A 15400-nucleotide genomic window follows, 5' to 3' on the forward strand; every position below is an offset into this window, starting at 1 on the left:
TATATACGTGTATATAACGCCATCTGGTCATGGGTCAATGTACATGAATGCAATGCATGAGAAGTACGTCAATAAAATCTCTTGGAGTGTCATAAGACTATTATGACTTTGAATAATATCATGAAGTAAACTTTTTCAACTTACGTATTTATCTGATACCCGTGAATAGATGATAGAATAATATGACACATGGAGAATCAAGAACATAAACATCTCTAGCATTTCTATGAATAAAGTCATTTATGGAAATTGCGCATTTGCTCGTTTCGTTTGTGTCATATAGATCATGCCAAAAGAAAGAAGGGATAGCCTTAACATACCTGAGTCGATTCTCTTGACAATCCCTCTAACACACATTAATTACGACAAAATATGTAACTGCGAGATCGAAATAGAGAGCAATCCGTATGTAATGCTCAAAGCAACAACGTTGCTATTGCAAAATCATCTTTTGTTGAAACTCTTTCTGAAGAGATTTAGGATTTACTTTATGGGATAGAAGGCTTACTGAAAACTCTTCTTAAGAGAATGGAAATGACGTTACAAGAAAATGAAAAGTTTTGCTGAAATTTTGCTTCAGAGACTAGAAAATATTGCTTGATTTTGGCTATTATCTTTAATATTTGGGTGGGCCCCACATTCCAAGATTGGTGTCACTTTTCTTGGTCAAATTGTGACACCTCTCCACCTTATTTAATTAGTCATTAGGTTGTCTATAAAGGGCTGCCACGTTTGGAGATGTAACATTTATCCAAATATTTGGATAATTATCCACTAATCACTTGATTAACTTGTTAATCTCTCATTAACTAATAATTGATCAATTACTCACATAATTAAGAATTATCTCAAATCACTTAGAATTTCATCCACTTTTAACATACCTTGTACACCTTACTATCACGGTCATGTAGCACTTTGTATGGCACTAATCCATAAATATCGGGTATTAACGCTCGGCTCGTATTTTATCCCATCATGCCAAATTTGGACAAAAATTCATTTTCTTTGACTTGCTTCCCCTCTCACCTTCACGAATTTACCCATCACTTGTTTGAAATAGCATAATCCTTATAATTTCCAAATAATCTTTTCCTTGTACTGATGTCAATTACCTTACGATAAATTCAACGTACAATACTGCAGGGTGCAACATTGTCGTAATTTAATACTGCGAAGCGTAACATCATCGTAATGTAATATTGCAAGGCGTAACATCGTCGTAATATAATACTGCAAGGCGTAATATCATCGTAATATAATACTGCGAGACGTGATATCGATGTAATATTGCGGGTCATAATAACAGGTATTATTTTCGTCTACGGTAGGGATGCTTCAATACTATTTGATCCAGGGTCAACCTATTCATATGTATCATCTCTGTATGCTCATTTCCTGGATATTCCTCGTGAGTCCTTGGGTACTCATGTTTATGTGTCCACTCATATGGGCAATTTTGTGGTTGTGGATCAGATTTATTGGTCTTGTGTGGTCACATTCTGTTGTTACGACACTAGAGCGGACTTCCTGTTACTTGATATGACCAACTTTGTGGTCATCCTAGGCATGGACTTATTATCCCCATATCACGCCATCCTTGATTGCCATGCCAAACTGTTACTTTAGCGATTCCAAAGTTGCCGAGGTTGGAATGGATGGGTTCCCCGTTAGTACATCTAGTCGGGTCATCTCTTTTTTGAAGGCTCAACATATGGTCGAGAAGGGTTGTTTGGCTTATCTAGCTTATGTTTGGGACACCACCGCCGAGTCTCCAACGATTGGTTCAGTGTCGGTAGTCCGAGAATTTGCCGATGTGTTTCCTTCTGACCTTCCAGGCATGTCACCGGATCGTGATATTGATTTCTGTATTGACTTGGCTCCAGGTAACCCGCCTATATTGATCCCACCGTATCGTATGGCTCCGAAAGAGCTGAAGGAGAAGCTTGAGGAGTTATTAGCAAAGGAGTTTGTCAGACCAAGTGTATCACCTTGTGGTGCAGCAGCATTATTTGTAGATAAGAAAGATGGAACTATGCGGATGTGCATTAATCACCGCCAGTTGAACAAAGTCACCATCAAGAACAAGTACCCGTTGCCGCGTATCGATGATTTTTTTTGACTAGTTGTAGGGTGTAGGGTGTTTTCTAAGATCGACTTGCGATTGGGGTACCATCAGTTGAAGATTCGGGACTCAGATGTTCCGAAGACTGCTTTTCGTACTAGACATGGCCATTATGAGTTTCTAGTGATGTCCTTCTACTTGAGTAATGCCCCAACGACGTTTACGGATTTGATGAACCGGGTGTTCAGGCCTTATATTGATTCCTTGTTTGTCGTCTTCATTGATGACATCTTGATTTACTCACATAGCCTAGGGGAGCACGAGCAACATTTGAGAGTGGTGCTTCAGACATTGCGAGAACAGAAGCTATATGCTAAGTTCTCCAAGTGTGAGTTTTGGCTAGAGTGTGTGGCATTCATGGGACATGTTGTGTCAGGAGAGGGTATTAAGGTGGATGTCAAGAAGATTGAGGCGGTTCAGAGTTGGCCACGTCCCACTTCGGTGACTGAGGAGTTTCCTAGGGTTAGCAGGATATTATTGCCGGCTCGTGCAAGGCTTTTCATCCATTGCAGCACCTTTGACTAGATTGACCCAGAAGGGTGCTCGTTTCGTTGGTCAAACGATTGTGAGGCGAGCTTTCAAATGCTCAAGACAGCTTTAACTACAACACCGATTTTAGTGTTACCTTTCGGTTAGGGGATGTATACAATGTATTGCGATGTTTCACGCGTCGGCTTGGGTTGTGTATTGATGCATGAGGGCCGAGTTATTGCATATGCTTCACATCAGCTGAAGATTCATGAGAAGAATTACCCTGTGCACGATCTAAAGTTAGCCGCGATTGGTCTTGCTCTTAAGATTTGGAGGCATTACCTTTATGGGGTGTCATGTGAGGTTTACACTGATCATCGCAGCTTACAGCATTTGTTCAAGCAAAGAGATCTCAATTTGAGGCACCGTAGATGGCTTGAGTTACTGAAGCATTATGATATCACCATTCTTTATCATCTGAGCAAGGAAAATGTGGTCGCGGATGCCTTAAGCAGGAAGGTAGAGAGTATGGGTAGCTTGGCATTCATTTCAGTAAAGGAGAGGCCACTAGCTTTGGACATCCAGTCCTTGGCTAACAGACTTGTGAGGTTGGATATTTCAGAGCCCAGCCGAGTTCTTGCATGTGTTGTTGCCCAGTCTTCATTATTGGGACAGATCAGTCTCGGTAGTTTGACGATCCGCATTTGGCAATTCTCAGAGAGACGATATTATAGGGTAGTGCCAAGGAGGTTTCTATTGGTGAGGATGGTGTTCTACGACTCCAGGGTCGCCTATGTTTTCCTAATGTTGATGGCTTGAGGGAGAGGATTCTAGAGGAGGCACACAGCTCTCGGTATTCTATTCATCCAGGTGCTATGAAGATGTATCTTGACCTGAGACAATATTACGTGTGGCGGCGGATGAAGAAGGGCATAGTTGAGTAAGTGGTTAGGTGCTTAGACTGTCAGCAGGTTAAGTATGAGCAACAGAGGCTAGGTGGCCTACTACAGCAGATGACTATACCTGAGTGGAAATGGGAGCGCATCATTATGGACTTTGTAGTTGGATTGCCGCGGACCTTGCGAAAGTTTGATGCAGTTTGGGTCATTCTCGAAAGGTTGACCAAGTCGGCACACTTCATTCCGGTTGCGACTACCTATACTAAAGAGAAGTTAGCCCAAATTTATGTTCGATAGATAGTTCGGTTGCACGGTGTGCCTATTTCCATCATATCAGATAGAGGCCCTCAGTTCACTTCCCATTTCTGGAGAGCCGTACAGAGTGAGTTGGGGACCCGCGTAGAGCTCAGCACAACATTTCATCCACAGACCGACAGGCAGTCTGAGCGGACAGACTCAGAGCATGTGTGATTGAATTTGGAGGGCAGTGGGATCAGTTGTTGCCCTTGGCCGAGTTTGCTTATAATAACAGCTATCAGTCCAGCATCGAGATGGCTCCATTTGAGGCTTTATACGGACGGTGATGTCGTTCTCCCATCGGGTGGTTCGAGTACTGATCTGGTGAGGATGCCTTGAAAAAGGTAAAGTTGATTGATGAGCGACTCCGCACAGCACATTCCGGGCAGAAGAGTTATGCAGATCAGAAGGTGCGTGATGTATAATTTATGGTAGGCGAGAAGGTTCTCTTGAAAGTCTTGCCAATGTAGGGGATTATGAGATTCGAAAAGAAGGGCAAGTAGAGCCTAAGATTTATAGGCCCATTTGAGATGTTGAGGTGAGTTGGGGAGGTTGCTTATGAGATTGCTTTACCTCCCAGCCTATCAGGGGTTCATCCGGTTCTTCACATGTCTATGCTTCTAAGGTACCACGCCGACTTATCACATGTGTTAGACTTCGGTACTATTAAACTAGATGAGTGCTTGGGTTATGAGGAGGAGCTAATTGCTATTGTTGATAGACAGGATCGCCAGCTGAGATCCAAGAGGATTTTCGCGGTAAAAGTTTAGTAGAGGGGCCAACCAGTCGAGGAGGCGACCAGAAGTCCGAGGAGGACATACGGAGCAGATATCCGTACTTATCCAGCACTTCAGGTATGAATCTAAACCCGTTCGAGGACGAACGTTTGTTTAAAAGGTGGAGAATGTAACGACCCGACTGGTTGTTTTGCTTCCTAGAACCATGTTCCCCTAAATAAGATTTGCTATTACTGATTTATGACTTGCTGGGATGGTTGGTTGATTTGGAAGAGTTTGGATTGAAATCGGAACACTTGATTCCTTAAGGTTGGCTTAAAAGGCCAAGTTTGACTTCGGTCAACATTTTGAGTAAACGACCTAGGAATCGGAATTTGATGGTTCCAACAGTTCGGGTGATGATTTCGGACTTGGGCGTATGCTCGGATCGAGTTTTCGGTGACCTGAGAGAGTTTTGGCACCTAATAGTGAAAGTTGGTTCTTGAAGGTTTTTAGAAGTTCTTTAAATTTGATTTGGAGCGGTTTTTTGTGATATCGAGGTCCGAACGAAATTCCGAGACCGGGAATAGTTCTGTAATGTCATTTAAGACTTCCACCCAAAATTGGGAGCCATTCCAAGTAGTATAAGTACATTTCGGCGCATTGGAAGTAGATTGAACAACTTGAAGTTCATAAGTTTGATTCAATTGGTTTTAGGGTGTAATTCTTAGTTTTAATGTTGTTTCAGGAGTTCCGAGAGTTCGAGCGAGTTCGTCTTATGATTCCAAACTTATTGGTATGTTTGGGCGGGGCGCCGGGGGCCCCGAGCATCAATCGGACGAGGCTCGAACCAAGTTGAAAATTTGAGCAAGAGCTAAAGCTCCAGCTGATGTCATAACCGCACCTGCTTTTAGGGTGTGATTCTTAGTTTTAATGTTGTTTCGGGTGTTCCGAGAGTTCGAGCGAGTCCGTCTTATGATTCCAAACTTGTTGGTATGTTCGGGAGGGGCGCTGGGGGCCCCGAGAGTCAATCGGACGAGGCTCGTACCAAGTTGAAAATTTGAGCAAGAGCTGAAGCTCCAGCTGTTGTCATAACCGCACCTGCGGTTGGTCAGCCACATGTGCGAGCTCGCAGGTGCGGTTGGAGCCTCGCAGATTCAACCCACGAAGAGGATCCCAGGTTCCGTAGCTGCGGCTCTTTTTTTGCAGAAGCGGGTATCCGTCCACAGGTGCGGCCCCAGCCGACCGAGCTCAACTCCGTAGAAGCGGACCCTCGTTCGCAGAAGCGGGACCGTAGGTGCAAAAATCGCTAGGGAAGTGCACTTCATTAAATACGGGAGTTAGGCAATTTCCTCCCATTCTTTACATATTTTGGCGATTGGGGAGCTCTCAAAGAGGGGATTTCGGCTTAGCATCTTGAGGTGAGTAAATTCTACAGAATGTGAGTTAAATACATAGTTCATGGGGAGATTATAACATGTAAATTAGTAAAAATTATGGTTTTAGGTGAAAACCTAGGGTTTTGCAAAAAAAATGAGACGAAATTTGTTAGGGAATTTAGTAGAAATCATATATTTATGTTCCTAAGATTATGGGTAACAACTTTCTTAAAAATTTCTGGAATCCGAGCATGTGGTCCCGGGGGTGAATTTTAGGAATCTTGCGATTTAGGTTGGGTAATCACTTAAGGTGGAATTGTGAACCTTTGAGCATAGATTAATTAGTTTATGTAATGTTTGACTAGTTTCGAGTCGTTCGGCGTCAAATTTGGAGATTTGGGCGCGTTCTTGAATTGGGAAGTAGACTTCAGACGAGGTAAGTCTCCTTTCTAACCTTGTAAGAGGAAATTAACCCCATAGGTGAATTAAATACATGTTTGAACCTATTTGTGGGGGCTACGTACGTACGAGGTGACGATAATCCGCACGTAGCTACTAGTATGCTATTGTCCGAGTAGCTTAGGATCCGCATCAAGCTATAATTGCAATGTTGTGCCCTTACTTGCTAAAATAATCATTTAAACCATGTTAGAAATTTATAATGGAATTGTATGAGGTTCAACTCACTTACTTGAAGGTTTGCATGAAATACTTGACTATAAATGAGAAATTTGTGTTTCTTGAAAAATAAATTATTAATTATGGATCGGGCCGAGCGCCTCGGTAGTAAATAGATACATCTATGGTTCATGCCGTTCAACCCTCTCGTAGTGCACATTTTAATACTATGTTTGACCGGGCCGTACGACCTCGGCATAATTGCGTATATTAATTATTTGGGACTCTCCGTGATCTATACTGCTTAAATGCTTTGAAATGTAAGTTGTTACATGATATGACTGATATTTACATGTTACTTATGAAGAATATCTTATCTCTTCCTGTTATTAAACTGTCATTATTATTCATGCTATTCATGCTTAGCGTAACACTTTAACTATATTATTGTTGGCCCTAGTAAGTTTCAAGTCGACCCCTCATCACTACTTCTTCGAGGTTAGACTGGATACTTACTGGGTACATATTGTTTATGTACTCATACTACGCTATTTCAGCAACATTGAGCCCCAAAACACAGTTTCTGTACTTAATTGTACAGGATCTGAGGCAGGTGCATCTAGTTACCCGCCTGTGCTCATACTTGAGCTTGAACTGAGACTTCACGGTGAGCTGCCCCCTTTCGAGCCGTTCAGCAGCATGCCAGAGTTTCTCTTTTGTTTATGTCTATCTATTTTATTTCAGACAGTAGGATAGTCATCTTTTGTATATTCTGCTAGTTGCCCACACACTTGTGAAACTAGATCTTGGCACATATTAGTAGACTTGATTTTTGGGTTGCATTTCTATGGTTATGATTTCTTCTAGTGGTTTCCGTTTTGCTTACCTTAAAAAATCCGTTATTTATCAAATGCTTTGAATTTAAGTTAGATGTTGGAATTGTTAATAAAAATGGGAATTCACTAGCTAATCGGTGTTGGCTTGCCTAACAGCGGTGTTGGGCGCCATCACGACCTGTTATGGAATTAGGGTCGTGACAATATTATTATAAAAGCATAAATACAATATTAATATACCGAAATATCCCTACAATATTAAATGGAAGAACTCCTAGAGAAAGGACATAACCGCAATTACCTATTTTTGGACTACAATATCTTCTATGCTAATTTTTAATATTTAAGATTTTCAAATTAATAAAATTTTGTCGATTAAATTCTTATTAAAAAGATGTAGGAAGGTTTAATAATATTAATTTTATAAGAATCCTCTGTATTGGTAATACATTACCACTCGATAATGTCAAAAAAATATGAAAGTAATATTAAATGGACTGCATAAAGAGTTGAAATTGAGAAAAAAAATCCATGATAATATATTTTTATATTATATTTGAACTATTTTTCTGACCAAATAATATATCTTTTTATCAATTTTTCGTGTAATATCAAAAACATATTCAATTATTAAACAACAACTAATAAGATATTTAAGAATATAAATGTATGAGAGAGAGAGAGAGAGAGAGAGAGAGAGAGAGAGAGAGAGAGAGAGAGAGAGAGAGAGAGAAATGATTGGTAAGACTCAATACCAATAATGATTCTACAGACATAAATATTTAAAAGTAAAATGTCATATCAATCTTTTACTCTTTGAAAATAAAATTTATGGTGGATAAAATTATAATTAAGATTAAATAATCAAAACAAGAGATGAACTAATATTAAGATTTTGAATCAACATAGAAAAATAATTTAAAACCAAATAATTAAATTTTTTAATTAATTATTTAGCAAGAGAATCCAATTCAATTTTTTTAAATTCATCATATGAGTAAAATTCTTATTCAAGTGTAAATAAATCTTAGAGTACATAAATTTATCCCATAAAAAAGAGCGTTAGAACACAAAGTAAAAATGTTAGTATATTATTAAGAATCAAAATGCTATACAAGTGTCTGAGGAAGCTCAGTCAAAGCTAAATCCTAAATAAGAACAAGCTTCTAAGACTATATTATAAAGAGTCGGCTATGCTATAATGAGATTATTCTTTGCAGATGCCTCTGGCGGAATCAAAATAATATTTCTATGTTATGCATTATTTGCAAATATTATATCATGAGGTATGGCATTAGCAATAATAGCAAGTGGTGTACCAATAACGATTGTACTGTGAGGCCACCCACTTTAGTTTTGATATAGCTGTTCAAACAGCTTAAATAACCATCACAAATATATCAAAGCAGAGAAATTGTGCTAAATTTATAAGGAAAGCAATAATAACAACAACAATGACCCAGTGAGATCTGGGGAGGGTAGTGTATACGCAGACCTTACCTCTACCCCGATGGGGTAGAGAGGCTATTTTCGAAAGACCCTCGGCTCAAGAAGACGAAAAGACAAAGAGAGACAATATATTAGTACCATCATGGAAATATAACAACAACACTAGAACCAGCGAATAGATGAAAGGCAGAAATAATGACCAGTAAAAAGCAAAATTAATTATATGGGATGAAACACTTATGGCTAAGTATCAAACGTTCGAAATAATTGCCCGAAGTTCTAGAGATATATCGGATATTAATGAACCGTTTGTTGGAAGTTAATGTTTTGGGAGGTAATTTATGTCAAGTACTACCAGTAGTTCCAAAATAGACAAAACAGAGACTATAAAAGTGTAACGACCCGACTGGTCGTTTTGAGCAATTATGTCCGGTTCGGTAGTTTAAGCTTACGAGCAACTTTATATTATGTGTATCAACTTGTGTGCATGGTTGGATTCTGTTTCCGGATGAATCGGAGTCGAATTGGAAGAAGAAATCTAGTTTTGGAAGCTTAAGCGGTGGGAATTTGACCGGAATTTGACTTTTGAGTAAACGGCTATAGAATGAGTTTTGGATGATGTCAGTAGCTTTGTATGGTGATTTTGTACTTAAGCATGCATTCGAATTTGAATTTGGAGGCCCATAGGGGAATTTGAGGCATTTCGGCGAAAATTGGAAAAGTTGAAGTTTTTAAAATGGAGAGGTTTGACCCATAGTTGACTTTTGTGTTATCGAGGTCAGAATGCGATTCCGAAAGTTGGAACAGCTCCCTTATGTCATTTGGGACTTGCCTGCAAAATTTGGTGTCGTTTGGAGTTGATTTGATATGGTTTGGACGTTTGGTTGCAATTCTATAAGTTCTTGAAGTTCATAATAATTTTCATGCGTTTTGGCATCAAATTCGTGGTTCTAGGGGTTATTTTGATGTTCCGATCACGTGAGCGAGTTTGTGTTATGTGTTCAGACTTGTTTGGGTGTTTGGTTTGGAGCCCCGAGGGCTCGGATGAGTTTCGAAAGCGTTTCGGAGTTTTTGGAAGAAAATTTCTTATTTTTCTGTTGTCTGATCTCGCATTTCCGAGTAAGGGGTCGCATTTGCGACCACCGCTTTTGCGGGCATTGTATCGTATTTGCGAAAATGGCTGGGACATGCAGGCTTCGCATTTGCGAAGCTAGTCTCGCAAATGCGAAAAATGGTCTGGGCAGGGGAGGTTCGCGTTTGCGAAGTTTTGGGCCGCTTTTGCGAAGGGCCTTCGCATTTGCGAAGATTTTCATCGCAATTGCGATGTTGCAAGGGTAAATCCAGGCTTCACATTTGCGAAGATTTCTTCGCTTTTGCGAGTTCACATTTGTGAACCCAGTGTCGCAAAATGCGACATCTGCAACCTGCTAAAAGCTGGTATTCCGAGTTTTGCTTCATTTTTCATATTTTTGAACCCTAACTTCGAGGTGAGGCGATTTTGTGAAGAGATTTTCATACCAAGTCATTGGTTAAGTATCTTTAATTAATTTTCAACTATATTTTGTGATTATATCTTAGATTTAACATCAAATTCATGAGAACCAAAAGGAAAATTTGGGGGAATTGTGAAATATTTCAAAAATATAAAATGATGATTTGAAGGACCAAATGGTATCGGAATATGAAAATTTTGTATGGGTGAACTCGTATCGGAATGGGTATTCGGTTTTTGTAAATTTTGTCGGGTTACAAGGTGCGGGCCCGAAGAGTTGACTTTTTCCAAATTGTATAAGAATCATAGCTTTGTTAATTGAAATAGTTTTCTCTTGCATTGTTTGATGTATTCAAGTCGTTCTTGGCTAGATTGAGCCGAGCATTGATGAATTGGTAAAGGAAAAGCTAAATTGAGTATTGAATTGGCCGGATTGAGGTAAGTATCTTGCCTAACCTTGTGAGGGGGACTCCCCCTTAGGATTTGAGTCTTCTATGCTAATTGTAGTCCGTGCACGCGAGGTAACGAGTATGTGCTCGGACTTATTTGTGGAGAATTTGCCTTTAGGTTTCTTAGGTCCTTATGTTCATTAAGTGGGAAGTTTTCCGATATGATTAGGTTTCCTAATTGCTTGTTTTACACTACTAGAAAAAAGCTTTTTTCCGACTACCATTTCCGACTACAAAATGTCAGTCATAAATTCCCGACTACAGTAGTCGGAAAATTCATATTTATATTTATATATTTTTTTTAGAATTTTGCCGACTATGTTTTCGACCACTATTATCGTAAAGTTTCGCGGAAAATTCCGCGCATATAATTTTCCGACTACGGTAGTCGGAATATAATGGTCTTGACAGTTTTCAACCACATCAGTCGAAATTTTTAAATAAAAAATTAATTAAATAATATACATTTTTCGACTACAGTAGTCGAAACTTAATCAGAAATTATTTATTTTAGGCCTAAAGTTGGATAATTAAGTTATTTTGGGCCTAACTTATTCGAAACCCTTATTTTTCTAATTCTCTTTTCCTTCCCCACATTCTCTCTTCTCTCTCACGCTCACACTATCGCTCCTTTCTTCAACCGGCGGCTTCAGCAGTTGTGACCGGTGCTGGGGAGGACTATTCAGGTGCTAGATCTCTCTCCATCAGTTTCTCTCTCTCTATGTGTGTGTTTGTGTGTGTATGTGTGTAAATGTAGAACTTCTGCCCTTCCATATTTTTATAGCCAAATCAAGTAGGAGTATCAAATTTATTCCCAAAGTGACCAGTCGATGTTGCTAAATTTACTTATTTAATATTGTAAAGTTCATTAGTCGTCATGGAGTTTTATGTTTTCTTAAAAATTATGTGTTTATCTTTTTTATTTTTATTTTTCAGTTCAACTTTCAGTAGTCCAACATCTATATTTTTCAATTCTTTGAGAACTGATCGATCAAAGAGAATAACTCCGCTTCGTACTATAGATATTTTTATCAATGCGGAGTATATTGTGACTTTGGCCAGATTTACCTTTAAATTGCGTAATTGTGAAAGACTTGTACGGAATATTTATTGATGCCAAACTCATAACTCAAGGTGAAAAAGAGTATTTCAAATTAGTAAACTACATGAAGAATATGAAAGAAGTTGTGCCCAAAATGCCTTCTGTTTTTATTCCTCCAAACCTGCTAACAATTGAGACTTTTTTGCTTTGGGCTTTTTGCTGTTGTGTCGCTATAACTATATCTTTTGAAAACAAACATGTAGCTGATGTGCCTCCCCCCCCCCTACCCCCCCCCCCCCCACACCCCTTTCCGTTTAGGTTTTCAAATTCAGAATAGAGCGAAATGATTTCATAGCAATCATATAGCTGCCTCAAATTTGTTTGGGATTAAAAGTGGTTGATTGATTGATATTTGTAAGTGGTTATATGGTTGAATGATGAAAATGACGTTAAACTAATTGGTGAAACTGCTGAATTTAGGTTTATTCAGTTGAAGAAAGCTACAATTTGATTAGCTTTTCATTTATATGACTCAAGGGTTTGAGTGCCTCTATAAACCTGAAAAGAAGGACACTAGTTTTGGATTTCAGTAGTGTACTTTTCTGTCCTGACTAGATCATTATTTTGGGTACAAATGGACTGTGGAGGGATGCTTTCAAGTTTTGAATTTCGGTAATGTATTTCTGTGTCCTGACTAGGTTATTATTTTAGGTACAAATGAACAATAGAGGGATGCTTTCTTTGAAAAGTAATATTGTTGCACTGACATATATAAATACATGTTCTGAGTTAAGTGTTGCTTTTAAAATGACAAGGAATAAAATAGTCTCACATTCTGATCCGTACTTAATAGGATGAAAAAGCTACTTTTACTTTGATATATACTTGGATGCCGCTTAAGAGTGTCTGCGCATTTAAAATAGCTAATAGAATATGTTTCATACGATGTTGTTAGCTTTCCTCTAATCCTTACTTGTTACTTGGCCCTTAATTGCCTTAATTGAAGTGATTGTCCTCCTTATTGTTTTATTATTTCTTAATTGTGAATTCCTCTAAGACCCTGTGCATACATGCTATGTGTCCCAATTGTTGTGGTTGCCGGTGTAGTTATCACGTGCCTTATATGTCTTGTTGTTTTTGTAAAGGTTGTGCTTCTTGGTTTTTCCGTGATTCTCTTATTACCGTGTACTCATACTCTTGGTGGTAGAGGTCCTTGTGATTGGGTGTTGAATTGTTGTTGTTGTTGTTGTTAATTTTAAACTATGTCTGGTAGTTGATATGTTGAGGGGGAATAATGGAGAATTGATGTTGTCTGGTGGATCGGGTTGCACGCCGCAAAAACGAGTAATAAGGGTGGACAGGTGGGATCGGGTTGCACACCGCAACAGGAGGAATAAGGGTGATATATATTGAGGAGTAATAAGGATGGACTGGTGGGATCGGGTTGCACACCGCAACAAGGAGTAATAAGGGTGAATGATCATGTTGTTACTGATATGGTGATATGTATACTATTTACTCTTATTGTAATTGTGAAGGAGGAATAAGGGAGGATTGGTGGGATCGGGTTGCACGCCGCAACAAATATATACTGTTTACTTATATTGTAATTGTTTCTGAGGAACAAGGGAGGATTGGTGGGATCGGGATGTGCGTCGCATCAATATATATATATATATATATATGCTTATGTATTCCTCTTTGACTGTACAAGTTATTCGGTGGTTTTACATTTCATTTAGGGTTTGGTTGTAGCTGAATACTGAGAAGACCATAGTTCATTTGTTTAAGACTTTGACAATTTGTATTTCGGGTTTCATTGAGTTGTGGGGATCGGGTTATTTGCATTGAGTTGTTGACTTGCCGTTGTTCCTTGAAATCCTTCCCTAAAACTATTACTCTGGTGAATTAATTTTTAAAGTAAATTTACTACGTTGAACCATTTTCTCCTGTCCTGCTAAGTTGTTAGTGATATCGTGATTTAAAATAAAGGAATTAGTATTACGCTGCTATATATGATTTTTAAATTTGAACTCGCCGTGTATATATACACCTTTCAATAATTCAAATTCCTATAAATGTTATGTTTTATTTTAATTAGTTTCCCAATTAAATTTCCTTAACTCGATGATATTGAATCTTACTTAAAAAAGGAATTTCTACTAAGTTTTAATTTGTTAATTCCTATATTAAAAGTAATAATTCATCCGATGTTGTATTTTATTTGAAAAGGATATTTTCTTAATTCAAATGGATTCTAAAAATAACTTCATCTTTTCTTGTTGATTTCCTAATTGGTTTAGAAGTTGTAATCTACTTTATGTTATATTAATGAGACTCCTTGAACATCTTTATTGCATTGGGTATGGACTCTATGTACTGAGTAGCATGAGGATGAAGTTGTGCAAAGTGAGTGAGAAATATGTGGGCACAAATGTGTACTAAAGGTGTGGAAATTGATATTATGGCATGAGACACCGATGATTGAGATGGTCGGGATTGTGTATTAGAAATGATGTGATTGATTGAGTTGGCATCGCCTTCTTTGTTTGAACATATTCTTACTTGTTTCCCAGTTATATTGGTGTTAATTTACTTGATTATCATTTGTTATTATATGTGTTTCCCTTCATTGTCTATACTGTTTGTAGTCGGATTTTCCCTGCTATTGATATTACTTTGTTATCTTTATCTTGGTAGTTCATTATCATATCCTGTTCAATTTATTTGACTAGTAGGTATCTTGATTGTTCCTCGTCACTACCCCCACCGAGGTTAGTCTTGATACCTACTGGGCACCGCCGTGGTGTGCTCATACTATACTTCTGTACATTTTTTTTTGTACAGATCCAGGTATTTGATCGGTAGTAACTGTGCGAATCGTCGCGGCGGAGACTCAAGGTAAACCTGATGCTGCGTTCGCAAGCCTCAGAGTCACCTTCGTTTTTACTTATTCCCATTTGTTCCTTTTTATTCTGGAACAGTGATGTATTTATTATGTATAACTACTACTAGAAAGGCTTAAGACTTGTACCACTGTTTTTGGGAATTGTAATTGTTTAGAGTTATATAATTTGAAGTTAGTGAATATCAATGTTATTTCTGTAACTAGGTGCCATCACGATTCCTTCGTAGGGATTTTGGGTCGTGACAAGTTGGTATCAGAGCTCTAGGTTCATAGGTGCTACGAGTCATAAGCAGGTTTAGTAGAGTCTCGCGGATCGGTACGGAGACGTCCGTACTTATCTTTGAGAGGCTACAGGACTACTAGGAAATTCCACTTCTTTAATTTTCCTTATCGTGCGATATTGATTCAGCTCGAAGTATATAACTTATGTTCCTTTACATCCACTCGTGTATGATATTGCACTCTCAGTGTCCGCTATGCGCCAGTGGTTCGTAATGCTACACACGGGCTACGAGGGCGTCAGGGATACTCAGACATTATCTCAACGTATTGTCTAGACTGAAGATACAGAGGTATTGAGAGAGTATTCAGTTGTTCATATGGAGGCGCAGCAGTTCCCGACATCTGGTTGATGAGTGCGAGCTTAAGAAGGTTTAATTGGTTGGCTAGTCGTCGATATTATGGCGAGGTCACGAGGTGGGTATTGATTGGGGATAATT

General features: G+C 38.7%; 1 long non-coding RNA gene across 1 annotated transcript; it reads left to right on the forward strand.

Moving 5' to 3' along the window:
* Nucleotides 1-11287: 11287 nt before the first annotated feature.
* On the forward strand, nt 11288-14861 carry LOC109209874. Its single transcript, XR_002065449.1, has 2 exons — nt 11288-11417; nt 14621-14861. It is a non-coding gene; the product is annotated as an uncharacterized LOC109209874 (long non-coding RNA).
* The last annotated feature ends 539 nt before the right edge of the window (nt 14862-15400 follow it).

The sequence above is a fragment of the Nicotiana attenuata genome, unplaced genomic scaffold (genome assembly GCF_001879085.1).
Source record: "Nicotiana attenuata strain UT unplaced genomic scaffold, NIATTr2, whole genome shotgun sequence".
NCBI lineage: Eukaryota > Viridiplantae > Streptophyta > Magnoliopsida > Solanales > Solanaceae > Nicotiana > Nicotiana attenuata.